The 23,495-nt window shown below is 32.6% G+C and overlaps 1 long non-coding RNA gene across 1 annotated transcript; it reads left to right on the top strand.

Annotated features, from left to right (window-relative positions):
• The first annotated feature begins 5,630 nt into the window (after positions 1 to 5,630).
• On the top strand, positions 5,631 to 21,586 carry LOC129222729 (uncharacterized). The gene is made up of 3 exons (XR_008580602.1): positions 5,631 to 5,730; positions 6,799 to 6,974; positions 20,894 to 21,586. It is a non-coding gene; the product is annotated as an uncharacterized LOC129222729 (long non-coding RNA).
• The last annotated feature ends 1,909 nt before the right edge of the window (positions 21,587 to 23,495 follow it).

The following is a 23,495-nucleotide window of genomic DNA, read 5'->3' as shown; positions in this document are numbered from 1 at the left end:
CCAGGGCTACTAGTACAATCTCCTGCCCCAAGACAGAGGAGAGATTCACCTACCATTTGTACTGATTATCCAAATTTTTAGTTTTGCCACTTGCATCCCTTTGCTTTTCACTACCTCAATTGTGACCGACCCCAAATTCCCATCCACACCAGGGTTGGCTTTCTGCCGGCAGAAACTAGTTTTTTGCTGTGCCAGTCGCAGAAACTCTTTATAACCGGTAAAAACCGGCAGAAACTGGCAAAAACTTAAAAGCATCTTTAATTACTTAAGTGATTGCTAAATGATATTCATTTAAGTAAACTAAAAAATTAAACTTCATTTCATCGTTTAAAAAAATAAAATCCTATGCTAATGCCCTTGATTTAGTTTGAGAAGGGAACTTTTCAATTGCAGATGCTCGTAATGTTTGGGTTAATCTAACAAAGGACGAAAAATCATATAGGTGCTCAGGAAAGAGGAGCCACATACAAAATTAAAAGGCATGTCTGATATTAATTTGCTCACTTATACGCTCCATCTAAATTGTTTGTGATCAAAATTATCATGTGCTTCAAGAAGAAAGGGCCAGAATTTTACTTGCCAATATTAACGTAGATTTTGTACCAATGTCACAGCTTTGCGAAACAAATTGGCCCTATTTCTCGAAACTTATTTTTCCAGTTGAATTTCTCCCACTATTCCAGTTACTACATGGTGGACCAGTTAAAAAAAAAAAAAAAAAATACAATAGATGAAAGTTTCACGAACATTGCTTGTTCCTTCATGCATTGCCTGCTAGCTCTTCTGTTGCAGGAATATTCTAAAGTTTCTCATTTGCACATATAAGATTGAGAAACTGTTTAGATTTTAGAAACTACCTTTTCTGAGAAACAACTGCAGGGTCCAAACAATGTATCATTTGATTTTAAATTGTGGTAATATCGTAATTAAATTGTGCTTTGGTTAATAATTATTTTTTTCATGCACTTCCTATTGCATGTCAATAATTTAATTTTTTTTTCATTTTATGAATTTTTGCCAGTTTCTGCCGCAAATGTGGCAGAAAGTGGTTTTTGCCATGCCGGTTTTAACCGGTTTCTACCAGTGGTTTTAACCGCCTCGGCAGAAACTTGCCAACCCTGGTCCACACCCCTATGTTACACTTGTAAGTTGATAGCAAAGCTTATGTATTAAGCAGTAAGTTACCACCCCTAAGCCAGGGCTAAGGCAGAACTACATACAATATTCCGAAGGCGATAATATAAAGTTTATGGGTAGAATAACCAGACTGTCAGAATATTGCATCTAGCCCTAGCTTAGGGTGGTGACTTACTGCTGAATGGATCAGTGATTGCAAAGGGTGAAAATTTTGCTAATTTTATGTGAACAAAACTGAAAGTTGAAAAATTTCTATGGAAAAATATTTTGCATGGCTTATATTTTTGCTGTTAAGACGGGCTCGCAAAAGTCATGAAAATTAAAGCCTTGTAAAAATAAATGCTTTTTACAATAACTGAACTATACCTGGAAAATATTCGGTAAGAGGTTATTCTTAATTTACTAATTTTTTTTTCTTCTCTCAAATGTTTTGTATCATCCATTTAGTATGCTTGATAACATAAGTTAAAAATATTTTCTGTTTGGTTATACTTGTGCAAATCACATTACCCAGAAATCAAAGTCGTCCTATATTTCCTATAAATCCTATATTTTTTTTAAAAAGGTCAAAAACAATCCTGTATTTCCTATAAATACTATATTTTCAAAAAAATCCTATATTTTTGGTACCCCAGAGGAATTCTACACCTTATGCATAACGAGTTATGTAACCTTTCATTGAAAGTTATACCCTGCTTCATCAAAAAAGAAGCTCTTAAAGGGAAAACTGGTGAAAATTTACTTGAGTTAGATCCAATAAAAGATTTGAAATTTCATGTTGATAGTCTCAATAGCCCCAAATTCACCACAAAAACTCTATATATATTTTTCTATATATTTTTTAAAAACATAAGATAAATTTTCAGAAATTATAAAACTGAAAAATATGAACACTAAAGTTGGTAATTAGCATTAGGTAGGAGATTTTGCTCTCATGCAATATTTAGTAAGTCTCCCACATAGTACTCAAAAAGATGGGGTTTTTCATGTTTCAGTTAAATTTTTCATTTTCAATACATTATTTTTTTTATCATTTATTTGCAAATGTTGTCGCTGATAATTTTTGAAATTGATTTTTAATTTACATTTATTTATATTTAAAAAAAAAAAAAAAAATAGAAAAAATCAATTTTTTGAAAAAAGGCCTTTTGCTGTATACCTTAATATTTTCAAATTTGGATAAATGTTTTTGTGGTACATATGGGGCTATAGAGGCAATGTTTTATCAACATGAAGTTTAAAATTTCCAAAAAAAATTTCTCGATTCAGCCTAGCACATGAGTGCTGGTTCACAATTTCAGAAACAAGTCAGCATGAGTTGGCGTTGTTAAAATTATATGAATATTTTTGCAGTTGTTTTGACATAAAAGGGAAAATATAAGAGGGTGTGGAAGTTGAAAAAACTTTTTTTTTTTTTTGGATACACCCTAATGTACATCAGTGATGAAGATATTCCTAAGAATGTAGCAGATAACCCCGTAAATAAGTATTGGGACTTTTTCTTTAACCTGAAGCATCAAAAGCTGCATTACCCTATTTTGACCAAACTGGTTTGGGCTGTCCAGACTTTCTTCATCCATTCCCAAACTTAGAAGGAGAGAGGCTTAACAAAAGAATTGTGACTAGTGACGAACCGAACATGAGTTTAGACACAATTGTTACTCTCAGAGTAATAAAAGACTGGGTAAAACACAGTGGAAAATGTTAATGTAAATTTTTAAAAAATGATCCAGTTTTGCAAAGCAGTACACTTGAAATATAAGGAACAGAAAGAAAAAAAATCTGGAAGAAATAAGAAGGAAAAATATTCAGCCTATAAATCGAATGATGTAACAAAAAAATCTTCTTGAGATAAACTGAAAGAATTTAAGAAAAGCATTAACTCAGCTCAGGCAATGATAGATGAGGGGAATACAAAATTAAAAATTAGGACTCAACTGTAAATGCATGATTGACATTGAGGCTGGGCAATCCGTAATGGAAGCTATTAAAAAATTTAAAAGCTGCTCTCAGAAAGAATCAAGCAGTTCTATGTAATTTGTTGCTAAACCATTTTGATTTTTAATTGAAATAAATTGTTATTTCCCACAATATTATCATCATTTTTATTTATTTACTTTTTGTGTGTGAGAAATTAAGTTCGTATATTCTGATAGTAAAGAATCAATTAGGTATGTCTAAAACAACTTTTTTATACATATTTTTTCATCAGTGGCTCAAAAAAGGTAACTTTTTTATGATGTGTATGCAAAATTTCATTTTTTTTTGGGGAGGGGGAGGGTCCTATAAATCCTATATTTTTCTGAATGTGTCCTATATTTTTTTTTTTCAAAAAATGTCCTATATTTTGTCAGTTGGTCACTTTGATCCCTGCATTACCTAATGCTGTGTGATTCTCTGAAAACCTAATAATATTCTGTCTGGGAAGAAAAAAGAATTGCTAGACTCAGAAAGTTGTTTTTACATTTTAATTGTAAGAAATAATTTTATCAACGTATCCCCATTCATACAAAATCTATATTTAACTGATTTATATTTTCCTGAGAAAGTTTTTTAAAGTACCAAAAAATCATTCTCCTAGACTGCTCTTTGTCTTAAAAATGTACTTTAAATTGTTTTAAAATTTTACTCTTACATTAATTTTATAGTATTTGAAAGCTTATCTGTAAATTATTTTGAGAGCCATTTTCTAAAAACAGTTTTTAATTAAAATAAAAGTAAATTACAATTATTTACTTTAATGGAGTGTAGCGGAAATGAAAAAAAATTCAGTGGATGCAGAAAAATGATAAAATATATATGTGTCGGGGTTGCGATCAGTGACACAATTTTTAATCTCCATTTTTGCAACTTTTATTGCCATGTGGCCAGTGACAACCGCTAGTTTTCACATTGGATCAATTATTTTTTTAATGTAAGAAAAAGAAAACCCACAACCTTCGTACAAACAACTGTATACTCTTAATTCATTGGTGCTATTGGATGCATATACTGTTTTTGCTTGTGGTCAAGTTCCACAGTCGGAAATTATTTCTAGGGAGGGATTTTAAACTTTGTTTGTGTTTACATTATGCAGGGGTGCCCACCTAGGGCAGACTGCGCCATTGAAATTTTTAGAGGGGAGAAGGTACTTTGAGGGGTAATTTTACTTTTGGTCTTTGCAATATATTTTTTGGGGGGGGGGGGGCTTACTCTTGAGGAGGGGGCACCCCTGAATTATGTGTCATGAAATAACCTGTAAATGAAAACCTCATGTGCATCATGTTAGAACTTTGAACTACTATTTTATATCACGTCAAATTTTTATGCTGTACTGTAAAAAAGTAATCAGTATTTCCATGTTGGTAATACAGTAGAAGACCATTATAATGCAGACCTATATAATGCAATTCTCTATAAACCGCACAACTTTTCAGAAGTAAATAAGAGGTTTTGGAAGCTTAAAAAATCTCTCTATTTTGCTTTGCAAACATAAAAATTGTTAGGCAAATTAAATTTTGAAAGTTTTTCATGTTCCCATCTTAATTCAAAGCTTTTAAATTTAAAATTTGTACTCATAGTACACAAAAAATACCAGATGGTTCTTGAAAATGCAGCTATTATGCGAACCATGAAGTTAGCAGAAGTGCAGGATAAATGCACTTTCTTTTGATTGTGAAACATATTTATTTGTGAAAAACTAATTGTAATATTGGTGCTTTAATACTCATTGCAGATAAAACTCATTCTGCTAATATATAGATATATTCTGAATGTTAGTTTCAAAATTTGTGAAATGATCTTATATAACGCAAAAACCTGTATAATGCAAAAGCTCTGGTCCCACGGTGTGCGTTATAACGGTCTTCTTATGTAGAACATCCACGTGCAATATCTATTTCAGACTAAGTAAAAATAATTTTGCAATAATGCAATACAAAACAAAAAGGGTGAGCAAACAACCAATGTCTTAATTTTATTCATGAATAGTAAGATAATATTGTGATTTTTTTTAGAAGTACTTATTTTTAGGAGTTGAATACCTAAAATATATTCTAGCTACTATGTTGCTCACGATTTCAGTTTTTAGTGTTAAAACTAGACTTAAATGACTAAAAACAAGATTTACTTTTTATCTTTTATTTTCTATGCATACAAAGTCAGCTCTTGGGGTATCTTGAAGAGCTAGGAGCCCAGAAAAATATTTGGTGGCGTAACCAAAGTTCAAGATGCTGAAATATTAAAATTATTTCCTTTTTGAGACACTTGTAATAGTATTTTCAGTAAGTTTCCGCCCTATAGCCTGGTCTAAGACAGAAATACATAAAAAAGTCCAGCTCAGTCATTCATCATGAATGACTGAGCTGGCGTTGTATTTTATGTACACATAATAGTAATTAATAAAACACACATAAGTGCACAGAAAAAAAGCATGTACTTCTCTTTTTCCCCCAAAAGTACAAAAATTCCATTCTAATAATTTTTTTATCAATTTATTTTCATTACTCTCTTGTAGACCTCATTCTTGTGGATTCATGTAAACCTTTGAATTAGATTCCCACCCTCAAGCCTTGTTAAAGGAGGACTTCCCCCATCGCTAAAGGAAGCAAAAAGGTAAAATTGATAGTAGCAATTTTCTAAGACATTTAAACTTTGAATGTAAAGTGTAGTTGGTTGATTTTGCTACAAAAAATCAAAGAAGCAATAAACAGCTCAATAAATGAAAAAGTATGACTGCCCAAAACTTTGAGATAAGCAGAGTGGACAAGGTTACAAAAAGAAATTTCATTATGCAACATTTATAGCAATTTAGCACCATTTAAAATCTTCCACAGCAGCAGAAGTTCTAGATATTGAGAATCAATTGTAGTTTGCTCTCAGATGTAAAATATATCAATAAGTGTTTGATTTTCTATTAATCGCTGTATGAAAAAAATGTATCAAAAATAAACCGAAATAATAATACTAATAAGAATAATAAAAAAAATAAATAAATATGTATGGCAGGGTTTGTTGATTTAAATCATGATTAAAATCAATTTATTTTTTTTAACAAAATCATTAATTAAAATCAGTTGATTTTATTTTTATAAATTTTGTATTTTTAGAAAGTATTGTTCTAAATTTAACTACACTTAACTTCAACTGGCAAAACTACATAGATCCCTCTTTCTGTGTATGTAGCAGATTTTTCACTCTGGCAATATTGCTTTTATTCCCAAATTGCAGTGCAGAACAAAATAAAAATTTGCAATTTTTTTTTATACACCATGACTAGTATGGTTAAGAAAAATAATTGTTCAACATATTATTTTACACTAAAAACGTACATGATGATGGAAACCTTATGTTTAAGCAAAGCATAAAACAAAATCACATCTTATCTAAGCACTATTACGCATTTATAAATTTTTAAAAATGCATTTATACTTAGAGAACTTATGTAAATTTTAAAAGTAAGCTGAATGGATTCATCTATTTTACGAAATATATTATGTTTATAAATGTAAAGTAATTAATATCTAAAATTTTATGAAGATTTAAGAAAAGTCTGATTTAAATCAAAAAATCTGATTTAAATCAAAAAATCTGATTTAAATTTAAAAAATCTGACTTTTTTGATTAAAAAAAAATGAACGCTGATAACAAATCCTTATTATTGCTTTTCTTATGTTCTTGAAGGTGGTTCATTTAGGTAACCAAAAATGCCTGGATGTTCTGCTATTAACTGTTCCAATAGAGCGGAGCAAGGATTTAAGATGAAAGTGTTTCCAAAGGATCCTAATTTACGTGCCATTTGGAAAGCTAGAGTGAAACGACGGGATTGGAGTCCTACCAAGAATAGTTACTTGTGTGAGGTAATATTATATTTTTAAAAACTGATCTTGTTTGTTATTCATTTTGTTACCAGAATTTTCAAATTTCCAGATTTTTTTTTTCATTACTTTAAAATTGCCTGCTGATTTTATATGATGCCACTCCTACTTTTGTTAATTTTTTAAAGGGCTAATTTGTGTTAAGAGAAAAACAGCATGTAGTTTTTTTTTGCAACATATTAGTATTCTTAGTTCAAGTTTTCTGCTCAATTACTGCCTGCCCATGGTTGCTATGGAATTGGCAAACATCTAATCAAGACGAGACTATCTGAATGAGTAGGAAAAGTAAAAATTCGATGTGAATGTGACTCTGCTTTAAATTTATAGGCTAACAGACCTCTGCAAAAACTGGCATCGGTGGAAACTAATAGACGGGTCCATTTCTGCCTGTAAATCAGAAATTAGCCTTTCCATCTCATTGGTGGTGAGCCAGAATAATTATTAACTCAATTTACTTGTATGATAAAATTGGTGTGGACGTAATTGACTGCGCCCGAATTTGGAAAGTAGGTTGCAAAAAATTGGTTGTGCAATGTGCATCCTGCAGGATGACTGTGTATATGGTTTTCATAAAAACATTTGTGAACTAGTGTGTTTTGGCCACCACAAAACTTTTTTCTATATCTTATGAATTCTGATCCCTCTCCATGCTTGACAAGGAAGCAATATTCCCAGCAAAAAAAAAAAAAAAAAATTATGCAAGCAAAGCTTGACAACCATCCCAATTTTCAAATTATTGTTAAACGAAGCAATGAGCGAAAATTGAAAGTTATTTTAAAAGCCTTGCTTATTATAAATACTTTAATTGTTATTAAATTCAAGATGGCATCAGTTAAAAATTTTAAATCATTGAATTTTCCAATCGTTTTCCATTAATTAAAATCACGTGAAATATGCAGGCAACAATCTGTTGTCAACAGACCTTTCTTATTGGTGCTTTGATAAAGCTATTGTTATTCACACAAAAAACAGGGTTGCCACGCACCGGGAAAACCTGGAATAGGGAAGTTTTCGATTTTTCAATTTTATTTTTATATGATAGAGTAACATGTATGAACATCATAGGTGAAAAAATTTTTGCGATACGATAAGTAGTTTTTTTTAAATTAATTTTTAAAGTTCAAGCCCTTATGACGTCAAATAGCACAGGAAGTGACGTCCGATAGGAGAGAAACGCTAGCGAACCGGTTCCCATATAATGGGAGAACCGAAGAACGTGCAATCGACTTCGAAGACGAAACGTAAAAGGCTTATCTCCTCGTATTCAACTCCTCGCGTTTCTGGAACATTAAACCTCTCATCCTCTCGGAAATATTCGAATATCACCATTGATATTATTTGAGGAAGATTATTTAGATTGTGCTTTAACGAATCCGGCCTCCATAGTGTGTTCAAAAGGATTATTGAATTTCTAAAAAATAAAAATATCAGCGCGCTCAAAATGTCCCTAGCAAAAACAAGGGATCTTCGGCGGAAGGCTGCGCATTCGCGCCCTGTGACGTAGGCTCGTGACGTTTCAGAAGAGCGCACTTTTGCGCGTGGATTTTTAAAAATTCATTAAAAATCAACCACGGTGTTTTAAAATTTGGCGATGGTGAATTTTTTAGTTTTGAGGGTCAATTAACAATATCCAATAGCCAAAATATGAACATTTAATAGGTTGCAACTTCCCTATTGTCAGAGAAAATGAAAATGGCCGAAAATCAGGGAAATGTCAGGGAAAATGAAAAATTGCATATTTCCCATCGTTCTTAGCGCGGCCCGCGGTCTATGACGGTCTATGACGTCAAAAAAAAAAAAAAAACCTTTCAGCCTTGTTTTTTTCGCCGCCATTCCCTTCCCATTCGTCGTTTTGTCATTCCCTCTTTCTTCTTTCCCCTGCAGTTCTCTTTATCAACTCTCTGCCATTGGCGCGTGCGCCATAGCAGTCGGTGGCGGACATGCTCAGAAGGTACTTCTTTTCTTCTTTTCTTCCTCTCGTTTGAGCGGGTTCTGTTTAAATGCTGCTTGTTTACGTCAGCAGTTCTGAAGTTGTTATGATGCACAGCACATTGTTTTGTCTGCGAGTGCAACTGAAGTTTTTAATGAGCTGCAATAATCTTTTCATATTTATATTATTTCTTTAAATTAATTAATGAAATCGTATTATTCTAAACAATTCTGTTCTGTAAATTTAGTTCATTAGACAATTTTAAACTTAGAAAGTTTCTTTTTTACAGAAGTATCGGTAATCTTTTAGTATTTTGGTAGTGATCTTTTAAGACTTCCAATGCGCTTTCTTTCAAAATAAAAGTAATCCGATAAAAAAAAAAAATCTGCACATCAGAGAAGTTTCTGATCAGTGCTCAAAATTTAACTTTATGACAGGGTGCCCACAGGAGTGATCAGGCCCGCCGTAAGCGAGCGTGCAAGGCGTGCGCCGCACGCCTGAGAGGCGGCAAAGGGGCGCAGAAGGGGCGCCAAAATCAGTTTCAACATGCTAAATCAAGGGGGGAAAAAAAAAAATCAGTTTTGACTTTCCAAAAATTTTGTTTGCTCAAAACGACGCCCCCCCCCTCATAGGAGACCATTCAGTGCTAGAAAATTTAATAACAGCAAGAAAGAAGGCTCTTTTAACTTCATTCTTAGTACCACCTGGGGCCAGTGCTCAGAAAAAAGCAGGCGGAAGGGAGTCTCATGACCTTTTTTTGACCTTTTCCAATGTTCACTCAGTTACCAGCCCAAGCAGACCAGATAGCCCTGATGTTCTTGGAAGTATATCAAGACAAGAGGAAAAAATAAATGAAAAGCAACCCTCGAGGCTGGAGAGGGGCTCACGGCTTATTCAGTGGCAGTGTAGTAAAAACTTGTTCTGCTTGTGTTTTGTTTGGTCACTTTGCCGCCCCCGTCGGGAGATCAAGTCAAAAAGGTAATGACGTGCCGGATTGGGGTGTGAAGTAAAATGGCTGGTCTTCTAAAGCCCGATATCTTCTTCCCGTAAAAGCACGGTAATTTTTAACGTAGGATCAGGACAATCCAAAGAGGGGGGGGGGGGCGCCAAGAGATGAGAGGGGCAGCCACAAACTGAGCTTCTACTGTGCATTAAAATTAGTCTTCTTTTTTAATTTTTATAAAGTGTTTTTCTTAATCTTAAATAGTTTTTAAAATGCTAGCACATTATATTTAATTTTTTGATGCAAAAAAAAAATTGATGTGCACAATTATTTTATAAATGAAATCTGATATTGTTAACAATAAAAACGCGAAAATATTCGGTACTTTTCCAATATACTCTCACTGTCGTTGTTAGCGTGAGTTTGGCAGCATTAAAATAAAGCCAATGTTCATCGGCCACTGGAGTATTTTTGTTTTACGAGTAAAACCAGCTTCCTTTTCCGTGTGAGTGTGAGTGTGTGTGGAGCTAACTTAAGGGCCGACTGGTCTTTCAGCCCGCTGCGGGGCGGTGCGCTCCCACCTGTGCGCCCTGGAACCTCACCACCTATGCATTTTTTTGCGCCCTCGAAACTCTACGCCCTCAGCTTTTTTTTTTTGAGCCCTCGAACCTGTGTATCTTTGTTGATTGATTTATTTATTCCTAATTTGCGTGCTTTGGGAGTCAAGGCTGGCGCCCTCTTGAGGATCCAGTCTGCCCCTGTATGCACTGTGATTAAATTAATTTATTTCACGAAATGCATCTGTTTCTTAACAACAGTTGAGCAATTTATAAAAGCTTCGTGGGAGTGCCTTCGGATTTTTGGTATTTCGAATTTTGACCGTCTACTGCAATATGCATTGACAAATATGTATCTTTTGAGCCCTCCAGGAAAATTTTGAAATGATGAACGTATGTGATACATAAGGTTCGAATTTAATGCAACTTTCCAGGACATTTGCCGATAATCTGCCCTTCCAGAAGGTCGGGGGGAAGACTTATGTTCTGATTATCCCTGCTCATTGGAGTCCGGGCCCCAACCGGAGATGAGATAAAATGTGTTTCACAATTGGGTCATTCCATACAGATTCGGATGAGTGCGCTCGACCATTTTTAATTTTTTTGAAACTCATATCCCAAAAAGATGCATATGAATGATGTTTAAAACCACTTTTATTTTATCTCTAACCTTAACCCTTGATTTTTTAGAGGTCATCAAAAGTCATTTTCGTAGTCAAAAATGGAACTTTTAGACCTTTGCACTTTGATCCAAATCTAATTGAATAGCAATCATGGCAGAACATTTTCCATTTTGATGTTAAAGTAAATAAGATAATAGTCTCACACATTGAGTAATGTAGCTGTAACTTAATAATTAAAATAATGGCAGCAGGCCAAAGTTCAAGGTCAAATGTAAAATGTTTACTCATTTCAAAGGGTCATAATTCACTTAGGGGATAAAAACGCAAAGTGAAATATGGCAAAAACTAATCACTGAGTTACACTAATGAGAAAATATAGCTGTAATTGTGTGTTTGTTTACCCTTTATAAATTACAGCCCCTCAAATTTCAGAAAATTGAGAAAAATGACATTTTTAGACCCCTGTAAACCAAAAGGGGATGGAGTTAAAAATAAAATTTCTTGGCCAATTGAATATTCCATTCAAGTACTATACATGTTATATATATTGTTTTGTGTATTTGGTTTTTAAAAAAGATACAGATTTTTGAAATTCAGCATTTTTGCAAGTTAATTAACACATTAAAACAAATAAAAAATCTGAAAACTTCATTGCACTTTCTTAAATTACGTATAGTGTCCTCGATGTAATTTATTATACTGGAAAAAGATATTTTAAGTAAATAAATAATTATTTTAATTTGATAACTTAGAAATATTTGGACATAAATGAGTAGTTCATACATTATTGACAGCTTAAAGGTTTGACTCTGCAAATAAAATTCCCAATACAATATTTAATCACACTTTATGCCACTGTATTTAAATACTATCACTGTAAAATTATTAGCACCTAGCAGGTATGAAGAATAGTGTGTTACTAAAAAGACTATTAAAAGAAAATACCCATTTTTGTCAAAAAAAGTTATTACATAGCTTGTATTGATCACTAAATTTAGAACCCCTGTCATTGTCTTGCTCCTAGTACATTTTCAAAACATCAAATTATGAGTGTGCCTTGGTAAAGCACTCCAAAACACCATATACTTGAGTCACCATTATAACTATAGAACTACTAGGTGAGTTCATTTTTTCAAAACTACACTCAACCAAGAAATAAAAAATGCACTTTTTAAAATTTAAATTTTGTGTATCTAATGTTTTTGCATATGTTTAAGGCAATTTAGATATGTTTATGTACAGAGCATATGTTTGTGTGCATTGAAAATTTGTGTGTGTAGATAAATTAACTACTTAAGCTGTCAATCAAGTATGAACTACTCATTCATGTCCAAATATTTCTAAGTTATAAATTAAAATAGTTTTTTTTTAATACTTAAAATATGTTCTTTCAGTATAATATATTACATAGGCCATTTAAGAAAGTGCAATGAAGTTTTCACACTTTTTATTTCTGTTTTCGTGCGTAAATTAACTAGCAGAATTGCTCAATTTCAAAGACCTGTGCCTTGAATGGAATACTCAATTGGCCAAGAAATTTTATTTTTAATTCCCTCCCATTTTGGTTTACAGGGGTCTAAAAATGTCATTTTTTATCATTTTTCTGATCTTTGAGGAGCTGTAACCAATACAGGGTAAGCAAACACACAGCAACAGTTACATATTCTTATTAGCATGGTTCCAGTGATTAGTTTTTGCCGTATTTCATTTTGTGTTTCCGTCCCCTACGCGAGTTAGCCCCCTTTGAAATGAGTAAAAATTTTACATTTGACCTTGAACTTTAACCTATTGCCATTATTTTAGTTATTAAGTTACAGCCGCGTAACTCAGCATGTAAAACTATCATCTTATGTACTTTAACATCAACGCGTAAAATTAACTGTCTTAAATGTAATTCAAATAGATTTTGGCCAAAATGCAAAGGTCTAAAAGTCCCATTTTTTATTGCGAAAATGACGTTTGATGACTCTAAAAAACCAAGGGTTAAGGTTAGAGAAAAAATAAAAGTGGTTTTAAACATCATTTATATGCATCTTTTTGGGATATGAGTTTCAAAAAAATTAAAAATGGTCGAGCGTACTCATCCGTTGAATCTGTATGGAATGACCCAAGAAGTGAAGTCGCATCTTTTTTAGGCATACCTCTACTACCTCACCCTATAAATTCTCCACTTTCCTGAACCATTCTGTTTATTACAGGTATTTTACTTTAGCAACGATCTGAAAAAAGACTGGTTTCATTTTTCTCTTTCTTTTTTTGAAATTCGTGCCTCGAAAAGCTAGACATTGATATATCAAAAATTTTACAATTGCAATCATTTTTTAGATTTTCGCTCACCAGAGTGCTTTTTGCACTTCTCATAAATTTTACTGTGCTTTATCAATGATGTACTTATTTATCCAACATTTAGTTTACTTCAAACCGTTTATTTACCGACCGAATGTGCTAAACATTAGGTTATCCTGTTCAGAGCAATGCAACCTAATCGAAATATCACACGTTGCTCGTAATTGAACATGTTCTGTACTAAACAACTTGTAAGAAAGCAAAAAATATGCCAATTTCGGTGCAGGTATTTAATTATTTATTTATTTATTTTTTGGAAAAATGTCTTTTGCTTTGTACATTTCGCACGAAAGAAGGAATAAAATGTTGTGTTTTCTTGAACGAATTTGACAATCCGAAAAAAGTAAGAGTTCCTGGGAAGTTATTTTTCTTTGTATAGCTTGTATTTTTCATTTCAAATCAAAAAATGCTATTACTTACTCCTTATGTTTTCTACTTGATATGAGTATTGACTCATTTTCTACACCCACTCATAATCATATTGGTTTTTATAACTGTTTTAAAACATTTTCAGTGGGTTTGAAACTTTGTAATAGAAATGTAGTATAAAAAAAGTTCTCAAAATAAACATACAACTAATTGCTGTACTTATTTCTGTTACTGTTTCATGGTAATTAATTACGGATCTGTTTTTCATATTTTTGATCATAAACTAAACATATTATTTGCTTACTAAGCTTATTACTTGCTTATTACCTTCATTGCCGATATTTAAACTCCGAAGTTATCTTATGCATGTCAAGCTCCCTCTCCAGAGAAATATTAAATCAAAAATATGACTTAATTTTGTCCTTTCTTTTTATTGAAATGAAAAGTTTCATTTAAGATACTGAAGCAACAGGTTGCTTACTAGTAAGCGTTATGTGCTAGCTAATCACCAAAATAAGCAAATTGAGAGAAGAATCTATAAATTGCAAAAGTGGCAAAGTGTCATTCATCTTCTGCTTTCTCATGTAGCAATAAAAGAACAACTTATGTGTCTCGTGTGTTAGGAAGCACAGAACATGGAAAATTTTGCACAGGCAAAGAGATTTCTTTTTTTGGGGGGGGGGGTGGAGGGGAGATCGCTGGGTAAATCAAGCTAGAAAGTTTTTTTCAACCTACTTCAAAAATAAATAAATGAAATAAATAAATAAATAAATAAAATAATAATAATAAATAAATAAGTAAATAAATTTTCATGACCCTCGGGGGAGGGGGCCGAATATCCCATGATATGGGGGGGGACGACCAAAATAGGTTTCGCACGCGGGCGCTCAGACGCCTAGCAGCGGGCCTGGGAGTGATTATGGCGCAAGTTGCGCATCAAAATTTTTGAGGGGGATTTTTTAATTATTTTTTTTACTTTATTTTTTATTCAAATTATTTACTCATATTATTTTACTTTATTATTTTTATCTGTGTGTGTGTATTTTATTGGGGAGCGAGCACACTTTTCTTTCAAAACAATAATAATTAAAAATAAATAAATAGGTAAAAAAAATAAATAAAAAAGAGGGTTAAAAATAAAAAAAGCGCTAAGGCGTTCAGAAATATTGGGGGGGGGGAGGGGTTGTGCCATTGAACTTGGGGGGGGAGCACCCCTGTTTTATGAGTAACAAACAGGGGAAATATGTGAAGCTAAAAGGTGCATGATTTTTTCACAGGCCAAAGTCTAAAAGCGCTTTGAGTTCAATGGATTGGAGGGGTAGAAGGCAATAATTGAAAAAGTTTAGGTTTCATAAGTTTTTAGTTCAGATTATTTTAGCAATTAACTTTATTTTTGTGATACAGATGTCACAATTGTTAATTTTACAGTTCTTTCACTTGATGTAAGGCAGTGGCTCCTCGCTATTGAAAATTAGATATGCTACATTTACATTAATTGTTTATTACAGTGATTTGCTTCACTTGTGTTAGTACATTAGGATAGTTCAAAACTACACTTAAAAAAAAAAAAAAAAGGTTTCTCCTAGAAAACAGGACACCACTCAATGTTTTTAGACTTGTGGACAGTAAAATACTGGAAGAATTTTAACTTCCTATTCCAACTGAAAGAGGGTGCTCGACCCCCTCCCTCAAACTTTGTAAGTATGAGGAGGGGGTTAAAAAAATACATTGAACTGAAAAAACAATGTTACATACTATAATCTACACGAGTTATATGCATATTCATTGCAATAAAATAATTACTTACATAAAAAAAAAAAAAAACAGCTGGGGAAATTAAATGTTTCTAAATTTGTGACTTTTTCTATGCTAGAGCTAATGTTAAATTAAGGGGTCATTGAGCACCCTCTTAAAATTTGAGTAAGAAGCTAAAACTTTTACAGCACAATACTATTAGTAGGTCTAAAAAAAATAAGGTGTGTCTTGGACTCGAGCTCAGAGAAAAAAAAATTGAACCACCCTTAGTACATATTTTTGATTATTTCAGCTTGAGTAAATAAAATTTGGTAACCATTGTTTGTAAAGTTTGAAAATGAGGTAAGTTTTGTCAAAATTTGAGATGTATATATTAATGTTGCAAAATGAAGGTGGAGATCGATAACCTGGAATTTTTCTCAAAACCACGTGAAAACCTGGAAATGTCAAGGAATTTCATTCTTGAACTTCCGTGGCAACCCTGAAAAAAGTGGCCCCCTCTCTCCCTTGAGGCGATTGGCGCCTGTTTGAACCAACGCCTCTTTACGTATAAGTTCACATTTATCCCAAGTTTCATGTAAAACATAGCATTACTTCTTGAGATATAGCACTCACAATGAGCAAAAAAGAACATTCAATTGCACCACCCCTTTTGAGCTATTGGCGCCAAAATAGAACCAGGTCTTGTACTCTCTTAGGTCTAGCTGTAAATAAATTTTTGTTTGATTCCATTCATTAGTAATTGGTGACTGTTTCTGAGATCAATTGTAACTCAGAGAACTCGAGGGGATGTGATTTTGGATTTAGTTTTCTGTGATGTAGGAAGTTCTGTTCAGGGCTGTGTTAGGCTTTCTGGATTAAATTTGATGTGCAGGGCTTAAAAAAGGTATTTTCATCAGGATTGGAAAATAGCAACATAGGTCTGTAGTGGACAGAATTTAAGGAAAAACTAGTAAAAATGGTTGGGGATCATGTTCCATTTTGGGGAAAAGGTGTTCATACTAAAATTTGGCCCATGTAGTTCTGCAGGGAGATTAAAGAAGCCCTAAATTATAAGCAAGCCGCTTTTCGTCAGTTTTAAGAAACTGGTCAGAGTGCTGATGCCTTAAAATACAGGAGTCTAAAGGCTCCTGTATTGTAAAGCAAGACGTAATTTTAAGCTCTTGGTACAGATTCAGAAAAGGAAATTAGAACAAAGGCTAGCAGATAACATTGACAGGAATCCAATAAAGTGTTTTTGCTTATGCCAATTCTGGGAAAGCTTGAAGTAGTCAAATTAGGCCATTGGTTGATGAGCATTAGAAATTTAATTCAAAATGATAGGGATATTGCAAATGTTCTAAATAACTTTTTTTTCAGTGTGTTTAATGATAACTGTATCTCAACAGTTGACACTAGCATGACACAAACTATTATACAGCTTGAAAATTCTGTGTTTTCCAGGGAGGAGGTTCGATTTCATTTGAAAAAACAAAATTAAGCTACTAAAGCTCTGGGACCAGATAATATTTGTCCAAAAATTTTAGTTGAATGTGCAGAGGAATTAGTGGATGTTATTCTAAATATTTTCAACATCTCTTATAACTCAGGAACAGTGCCAGAGAACTGGAAGCTGGCTAACATAACACCGCTCTTCAAAACAGGGTCTAAAGGTATTGCAGAGAATCATAAACCTGTAAAGCTGACTTTAGTGGTTTGTAAGATTTTGAAACTTTGATCAAAATTACGATTATGAAATTCTTATAGACTAATAGTCTGTTGACTAGTTTGCAGTATGGTTTCAGAAAAGGTAAATCATGTGCTACTAATTTATTGCATTTCTATGATAAGCTTACCTTGGATTTAGATAACAAAAAGTGTGTGTATGTTGCTTATATTGATCTTCAGAAAGCAATGCAACGTTAATAAGTCTCAGTGCTAGTCTTTTTTTTTTTTCAATTTTTTTCTCAATTTCTTCAGTCATTGGGCTTTTTACGGACGTGCCCTCTCCCCCACTAGGAGTCTGCGGCCACACAGATCTGGGCCTGTTTTTTGCTCATCTAAAGGGCCACTCTAGGCTGAAAATTATGTTTGTTATATTATTACATTTAAAAGTTATATAATTGTTACTTTGGTAATTACATCTTTTTACAATCACAAACTTTGATATTATCTTGTACAAAGTGTAATTATCACATAGATCAGTTTTATACAGCTAGGAGCAGATACAGATTATTACCTTATCAAACAGAACAAAATGTGCCATTTTTTATGACTATTTAATATATTTTTTAATGTGAACATTCAAGTATAAATATATAATCAAGTAACTTATTTATACAACTGATTTTAATCTAGTTATGTGGAAATTAAATTCTTCTTTAAAAATTTTTATTTGTATGCATGAGTTTTTTTTTCTTTCCATAAACCAAATTTTTCGACATTTATGCGTGTGCTAAAAAAAGTGTTCAAAATGTAGTGCAGTAATTTACAAATTTTTTGTAGTTACATAATGTATTATATTAAAAATAAGAACTAAAAAAAGAAAAGCACAAGTTTTAAAATATAAGTGTTTAATCATGAATTTCTTGTTCTTTAATCTAAGATTTAAAAATAAAACAATTTTAGCAAAAATCATTAAATTTTTTTGCACCTTATATTAGACATTTAATTACATTCCTTTGAGTTCAGTTATAAATGGAACTGGAATTAGTTGTCTTGGTAGTGTTGTGAATTTCCTTTCATAAACTGCACCAACTATTACATTAGAAAGTTTTTATGCAATAGAATTATTGGCTTTTTTTTTTTTTTGAGTGAAATATTTTTCGAGTGAACATTTTGGAGAAAAACATTATCAAATACTCATTAATGAAACCTCATTAATGTCTATATTTATGCATTACGAATATTGCAGTAAATACAAGTCAATTAGATTACACCTCTTTAGCTTTAGCATACTTTTGGGCAGTTTAAGATGGTTTCAGACACTTTTGGGCAGTTTAAGGCGCTTTTTGGGTGGTAGAAACCACTTATCCTGACCTAAACCAGTATCGGACAGTTCAAAAACCCAACCCTGGTTCAAATGAAACCAATTTCGATTGATAACAGAATTCATGCAAAATGTATTTGGTAAAACCTTCCCCGAAACAAAAGTCTGATTATGGCCAAAGAAAAATTTATGGTTTCCTGAAAACATTGTATTCTGTGAGTCATGAAAAGTTACAAGCAGAAATCATAGGAATTCATTGATTTTAAAACTCAAAATGTAGGATCCTGTGTTATGTAATACAGTAGAATCTCAAAAATCCAAGATAATTGGGACTTGCGCCACCTCGGATTATCCGAAAAAATCTTTGGACTACATAAGGACATGAACTTTTTACTTCTTACACTATGAAAAGGTAATAGTGTCTCCCCAAAAAATTAATCACTCAAATTTCAAGATAAATTTATGTTTTAATTGATCTTAAACGAGTTTTAATTGTTTTTTTTTTCTTGATGTCTGCAGGTGCTTGTGTGTAAATTTGCAGTCAACCAAAAAATGTCCTTTGATTGTCCTCGAATAAATTTTGATGAGCTTTGTCGTGATATTTGTGTCTGTGTGAGCGTGCGTATGTACAGAGCCCGATTAAGTTATCAGGGGGCCCTAGGCCATGTGCTTTTTCTGGGCCCCTATGTAGTCAATCCTTACGATTTTAACCAGTGGTGAAAACAGTTTTAGCTATTGGTTGAAAAAAAAGTAGCCATTTGGGGGCCCCTAAAAAGTGGGGCCCTAGACCACGGCCTTGTTGGCCTATTCAGTAATCAGGCCCTGCGTATGTATCATAATACAAAAACGTTAGTCATAGAAGGAGAAAATTTCATATATACGAATTGTACAGCGTCAAGTTTTGCACTTCCCTTTTTAATGGCAATCAGATATTTTAAAAGAGATGTTTTTTACGTTCTTTAAGGCAAAACAATGCATTAACTTCATGTTATATTTTTTTATCAACCAACTTCTTATTTTCTCCAAGGCATCTCTTGAAACATCTTTAACTGTCAATGAATATGTTATTACGTTATTGTATGTTAATAGGAAAGTTCTACATAGCAAAATATTTCAATTTTCAGATAAAAGTATTTTTTGTCCGTAAAAAGTATACCCTAAAATTACCAACCAAGCACCTTGAATTAAGCGAAACCTTGGACTTTTGAGACTTGGATTTTCAAGACTCTACTGTAATTATCTTTGATGAACGAAGAAGAAAGTTATTGTCACCTTTTGTTTTCTATTCTTGTTTTTCAAATTGAACAAACTCAAATCGGTTCTGCAACCAAATAAAAAAAGAAACTATTTTTAATTTAATTTTAAAAAGTTATTTGGAGTGGAAACACAACCTGAAAAACCTGGAAATCAGGCATTTCTTGGGGAAATTTTAGTTTCTGGAAAATATCGAGAAATTTTCAGGGGGGTATTAAAAAATTTCTACTAATATCAGGGAAAATTATTGTTTGCAGTCTTTAAATTGGCTAATCTTATTGTTTTATTTGCTTTTATTTTTTTCATAAGCAAAATGTAAGAAATATAATTTCTTTTTTTTTTTTTACAAAAAAAGCACATTAAAGATAAACCAAAAATGGGGAAAAATAGCATTGTATTTTTGTATAATCTGCTTTGTATTGTCAAATGTTCAGGAAATAATAAATTTTATGAGGAGCCAATAACAAATGTTGAAAGATTGCCACTTAATTATAGGATGAAAAATCAATAAAGTGCAGTACAAATCTTACAAAAAAAAAAAAAAAAAAAAATGCTGACATCTGTTATAGGGTTATACAAGGATTTACCCCTCCCTTTTATGTGTGAAGACTGGAGTTTATGGATAAAAAGACACCAGGACCTTTCAAATATTGCTTATTGCCTTTAGTAAATGTTTTTTATACATTATTTCTTCTTTTTGTATTGATAAAAAGGTTGTTTGTAATCCAGAAATATCTGTAATTGTTTTTACAAATATTGTGTTACATCAATGTTATCTTTTACCAAGGGTGCCCACCAGGGGGGGGGGGTCATGGCATAGACTGCACCATTGAAATTTTTAGGGGGGTGTTTTGAGGGGTATTCTAAATTATTTTGGGGGGGGGGGAATCTTTGTGATATTTAAATGGGGGGTGCACCTTTGCTCTTACAGGTGGGGTTGGCCATCCTTGTCCTTTACATTTGTGTGAAAGTCACGATTGTAAAAATCAGGGAAACTTTTGGAGCTTGATCAGGAAATATCTGAATTATCAGGGAACTTTATTTCACGGATTTCGTTACCATCATGTTCTTTTTCTTTAATTGAAAGGAAAGGAAATTCTTTCTTGTTTTGTTTTTTTATTTCACTTGATCTGTTAACATAATTCCAATTTTGCAGGCACATTTTGAGGAAAATCAATGGGAAGTGTCACCATTAAATGGAAAAAGAAAACTAAAAAAAAAATGCTGTCCCAACATTATTTTCTGAGATCGAAGGATTGATTTCAAGAAAGTCACCAAGAGAACGACCGCGCCTTGAAACGGTACAAAAAACTGATGAATTTGTGCACATACTACATGAGATGAGACATAAAGATCAACACATTGAGTTTCTAACAGAGTCTCTTCAGAAAATGAAAGACGTGAATGCTGTGCATCAGCGGCGAAATGAATCTTTAAAAAAAAGAGTGATGACAATGTCGATGAAATATTGTGTATTGAAAGCAAAGTTTTCAAGAACGAGGAGAAAACTTATTTGTGTCCTGAAGACTTGAATTACAATTTTCTAACTTGATGATGAAAAATTAGCTTACTCAGTTTTATTGCTAAAGTTTTTAAAGTAAAAAACATAATGTATATACATATTTTTAAAGTTTATTTCAGATTCAAAATTTCAAATATATTTGGCATAGCTTTGAGTCTTGTAGCCCATTAATTTAAATGAGAGTGAAAACATTTAAAATTCTCTTGTTATTATTAATTTTACATTTATTTCTCATTCATTTCAATTTTTGAAAATGTGCAACCCCAATTGCATTTATTAAAAGTATGTACTTATATCTAACAATCTTTACTAATAATAAAGCGGAAAGTCTCTCTGTCTGGATCTCTCTCTCTGTCTGAATATCTATCAGAATCTCTGTGACGCGCATAGCCACTTTTTATGAAATTTGGCACAGAATTAGTTTGTAGCATAGAGATGTGCACCTCGAAGCGATTTTTTCGAAAATTCGATTTTGTTCTTTTTCTATTCCAATTTTAAGAGCATTTTCCCGAGCAAAAGTATCATAAGATGGACGAGTAAATTACCAAGTTATCATAACGTGGAACCATAACATGGGCAAGCCAATTGGCGAGAAATTCAGCATACATTATTTGCAAATATACAGGCGAACCAAAAGACCTTTTAATTTTCTACTACGGGCAAACCCGTGCGGGTACCCACTAGTATTATATGAACTAGCTTTTTTGTGCTTAATTGTTTTATTTAAATAAAAAGAAAGTTAACTAGTTGATTCTGCTAATGTTTTGTTGATGTATAATTAGTTTTCAAAATGTTATTTTTAAAGCAGAGAAGCACTGAAAGAGGGATCGACTCACCCTGTACTATTACTGTTTTAATATTCATATAGTAGTTCGCCATCATATGGCAGTATACTGCCGTGCTAAGCACAAAAATTGTATTTTATCGAAATTGCATAATGATCACCAGGTGGTTTTTTGTCACATATTTCACCTAAATGCAATGTTTTAAAGTCATATGTCAATGGGAAGGATTTAAAAAAAAATCTGAAAAAGTTATATCTGAATCAATTACATGGAGGCGCAAAACTTTAAACAGCAATTTCTCATTTTGAACTTGGCTGCAGATACGACTTTTGCGCTTTGCACGGCAGTATAGTGTGAAGAAGAAAATCAGTTTTTCTATCTGTTAGCCATTAGCAAATATCTAGAATGAAGGAGTAATTACTGTGATATCATTTTCAGCCATAAATGTAATTCTTTGTGCTTCAAGATCTGGTCTGGTATGTCATCTGTCACAGTGGCGGATCTAGCCGATCCTGTTGGGAGGGGCGTTAGAGTAATGCATTGTAGGGGGGGGGGGGGGGGGCGGCTAATAAAAATAAGATTTTAAAAAAGTTTAAGAAATGAAGCATGATTTTTTTTTCTTTTTCAGAATGATGTGTATCGTTTGAAGAGTTTGAATGAAAGTTATAAGTGTTTCGAGTACCACACACACACACAAAATAAAAAATTGAAAAAGAAAACAAATTTTTACTAATATTCTGGATACATTATCCAAATTAAACCCCTCAACTTTTGATTTGTTTGAGGACTTGTGAAATATTTTCCATAGCCATTTAGGTCGTCCAATTGTACTTTTTCCCTTATGAAAGAAATGTTGCAATATCAAAATGGCATCTTTTTTACTAGTTTTCGTACCAAACAAATGAAATACCAAAATTGCATTTGTAAATAAAATTGGAAGATAGCTATGGATTTAGGTTTGTTTAATATTTGCTCATAAGTAGGAGTGTTTGCAGGCTCTCCCCCTAAAATTTTTGTTAGGAATCATTTTTAGACTATTTGGTGGTTAATAAGAAGGGAGGCTAGGAGGTCCCCCTCCGGAAATTTTTTGAAATTTAAGGGTATATTTTCGAAAAAAAAATTGTTTGCTATCTTTGGTTTCTTGAAGAGAAAGGATGAGATTCAGGAATTCTCCCCAGTCGGTTTTTGATATTATAGTTTCAAAAAACGCAATTTTAGATATCTTTAGTGATGCTAAAAACTAGAGGGTTCGGAAAATTTTTGGAATTGAAGTCTAAGAAACGCAATTGTAGGCTACCTATTTATATGTTTGGGTAAAAAATGGTATGTAAGTATGATCCATTATTTTTTACTTTTCAGTTCCTTTTTGTTTTTTGAAGTCGGTTCTTTTTTTTATTTGAAAATAATTTATATAACCACTAGGGGAATAGAAAAATCTTAAAAATGTTATG

Source organism: Uloborus diversus, chromosome 5 (assembly GCF_026930045.1).
Source record: "Uloborus diversus isolate 005 chromosome 5, Udiv.v.3.1, whole genome shotgun sequence".
Classification (NCBI taxonomy): domain Eukaryota; kingdom Metazoa; phylum Arthropoda; class Arachnida; order Araneae; family Uloboridae; genus Uloborus; species Uloborus diversus.
The sequence above is the reverse complement of the archived record's forward strand: the minus strand, read 5'-3'. Positions and strand labels throughout refer to the sequence as shown.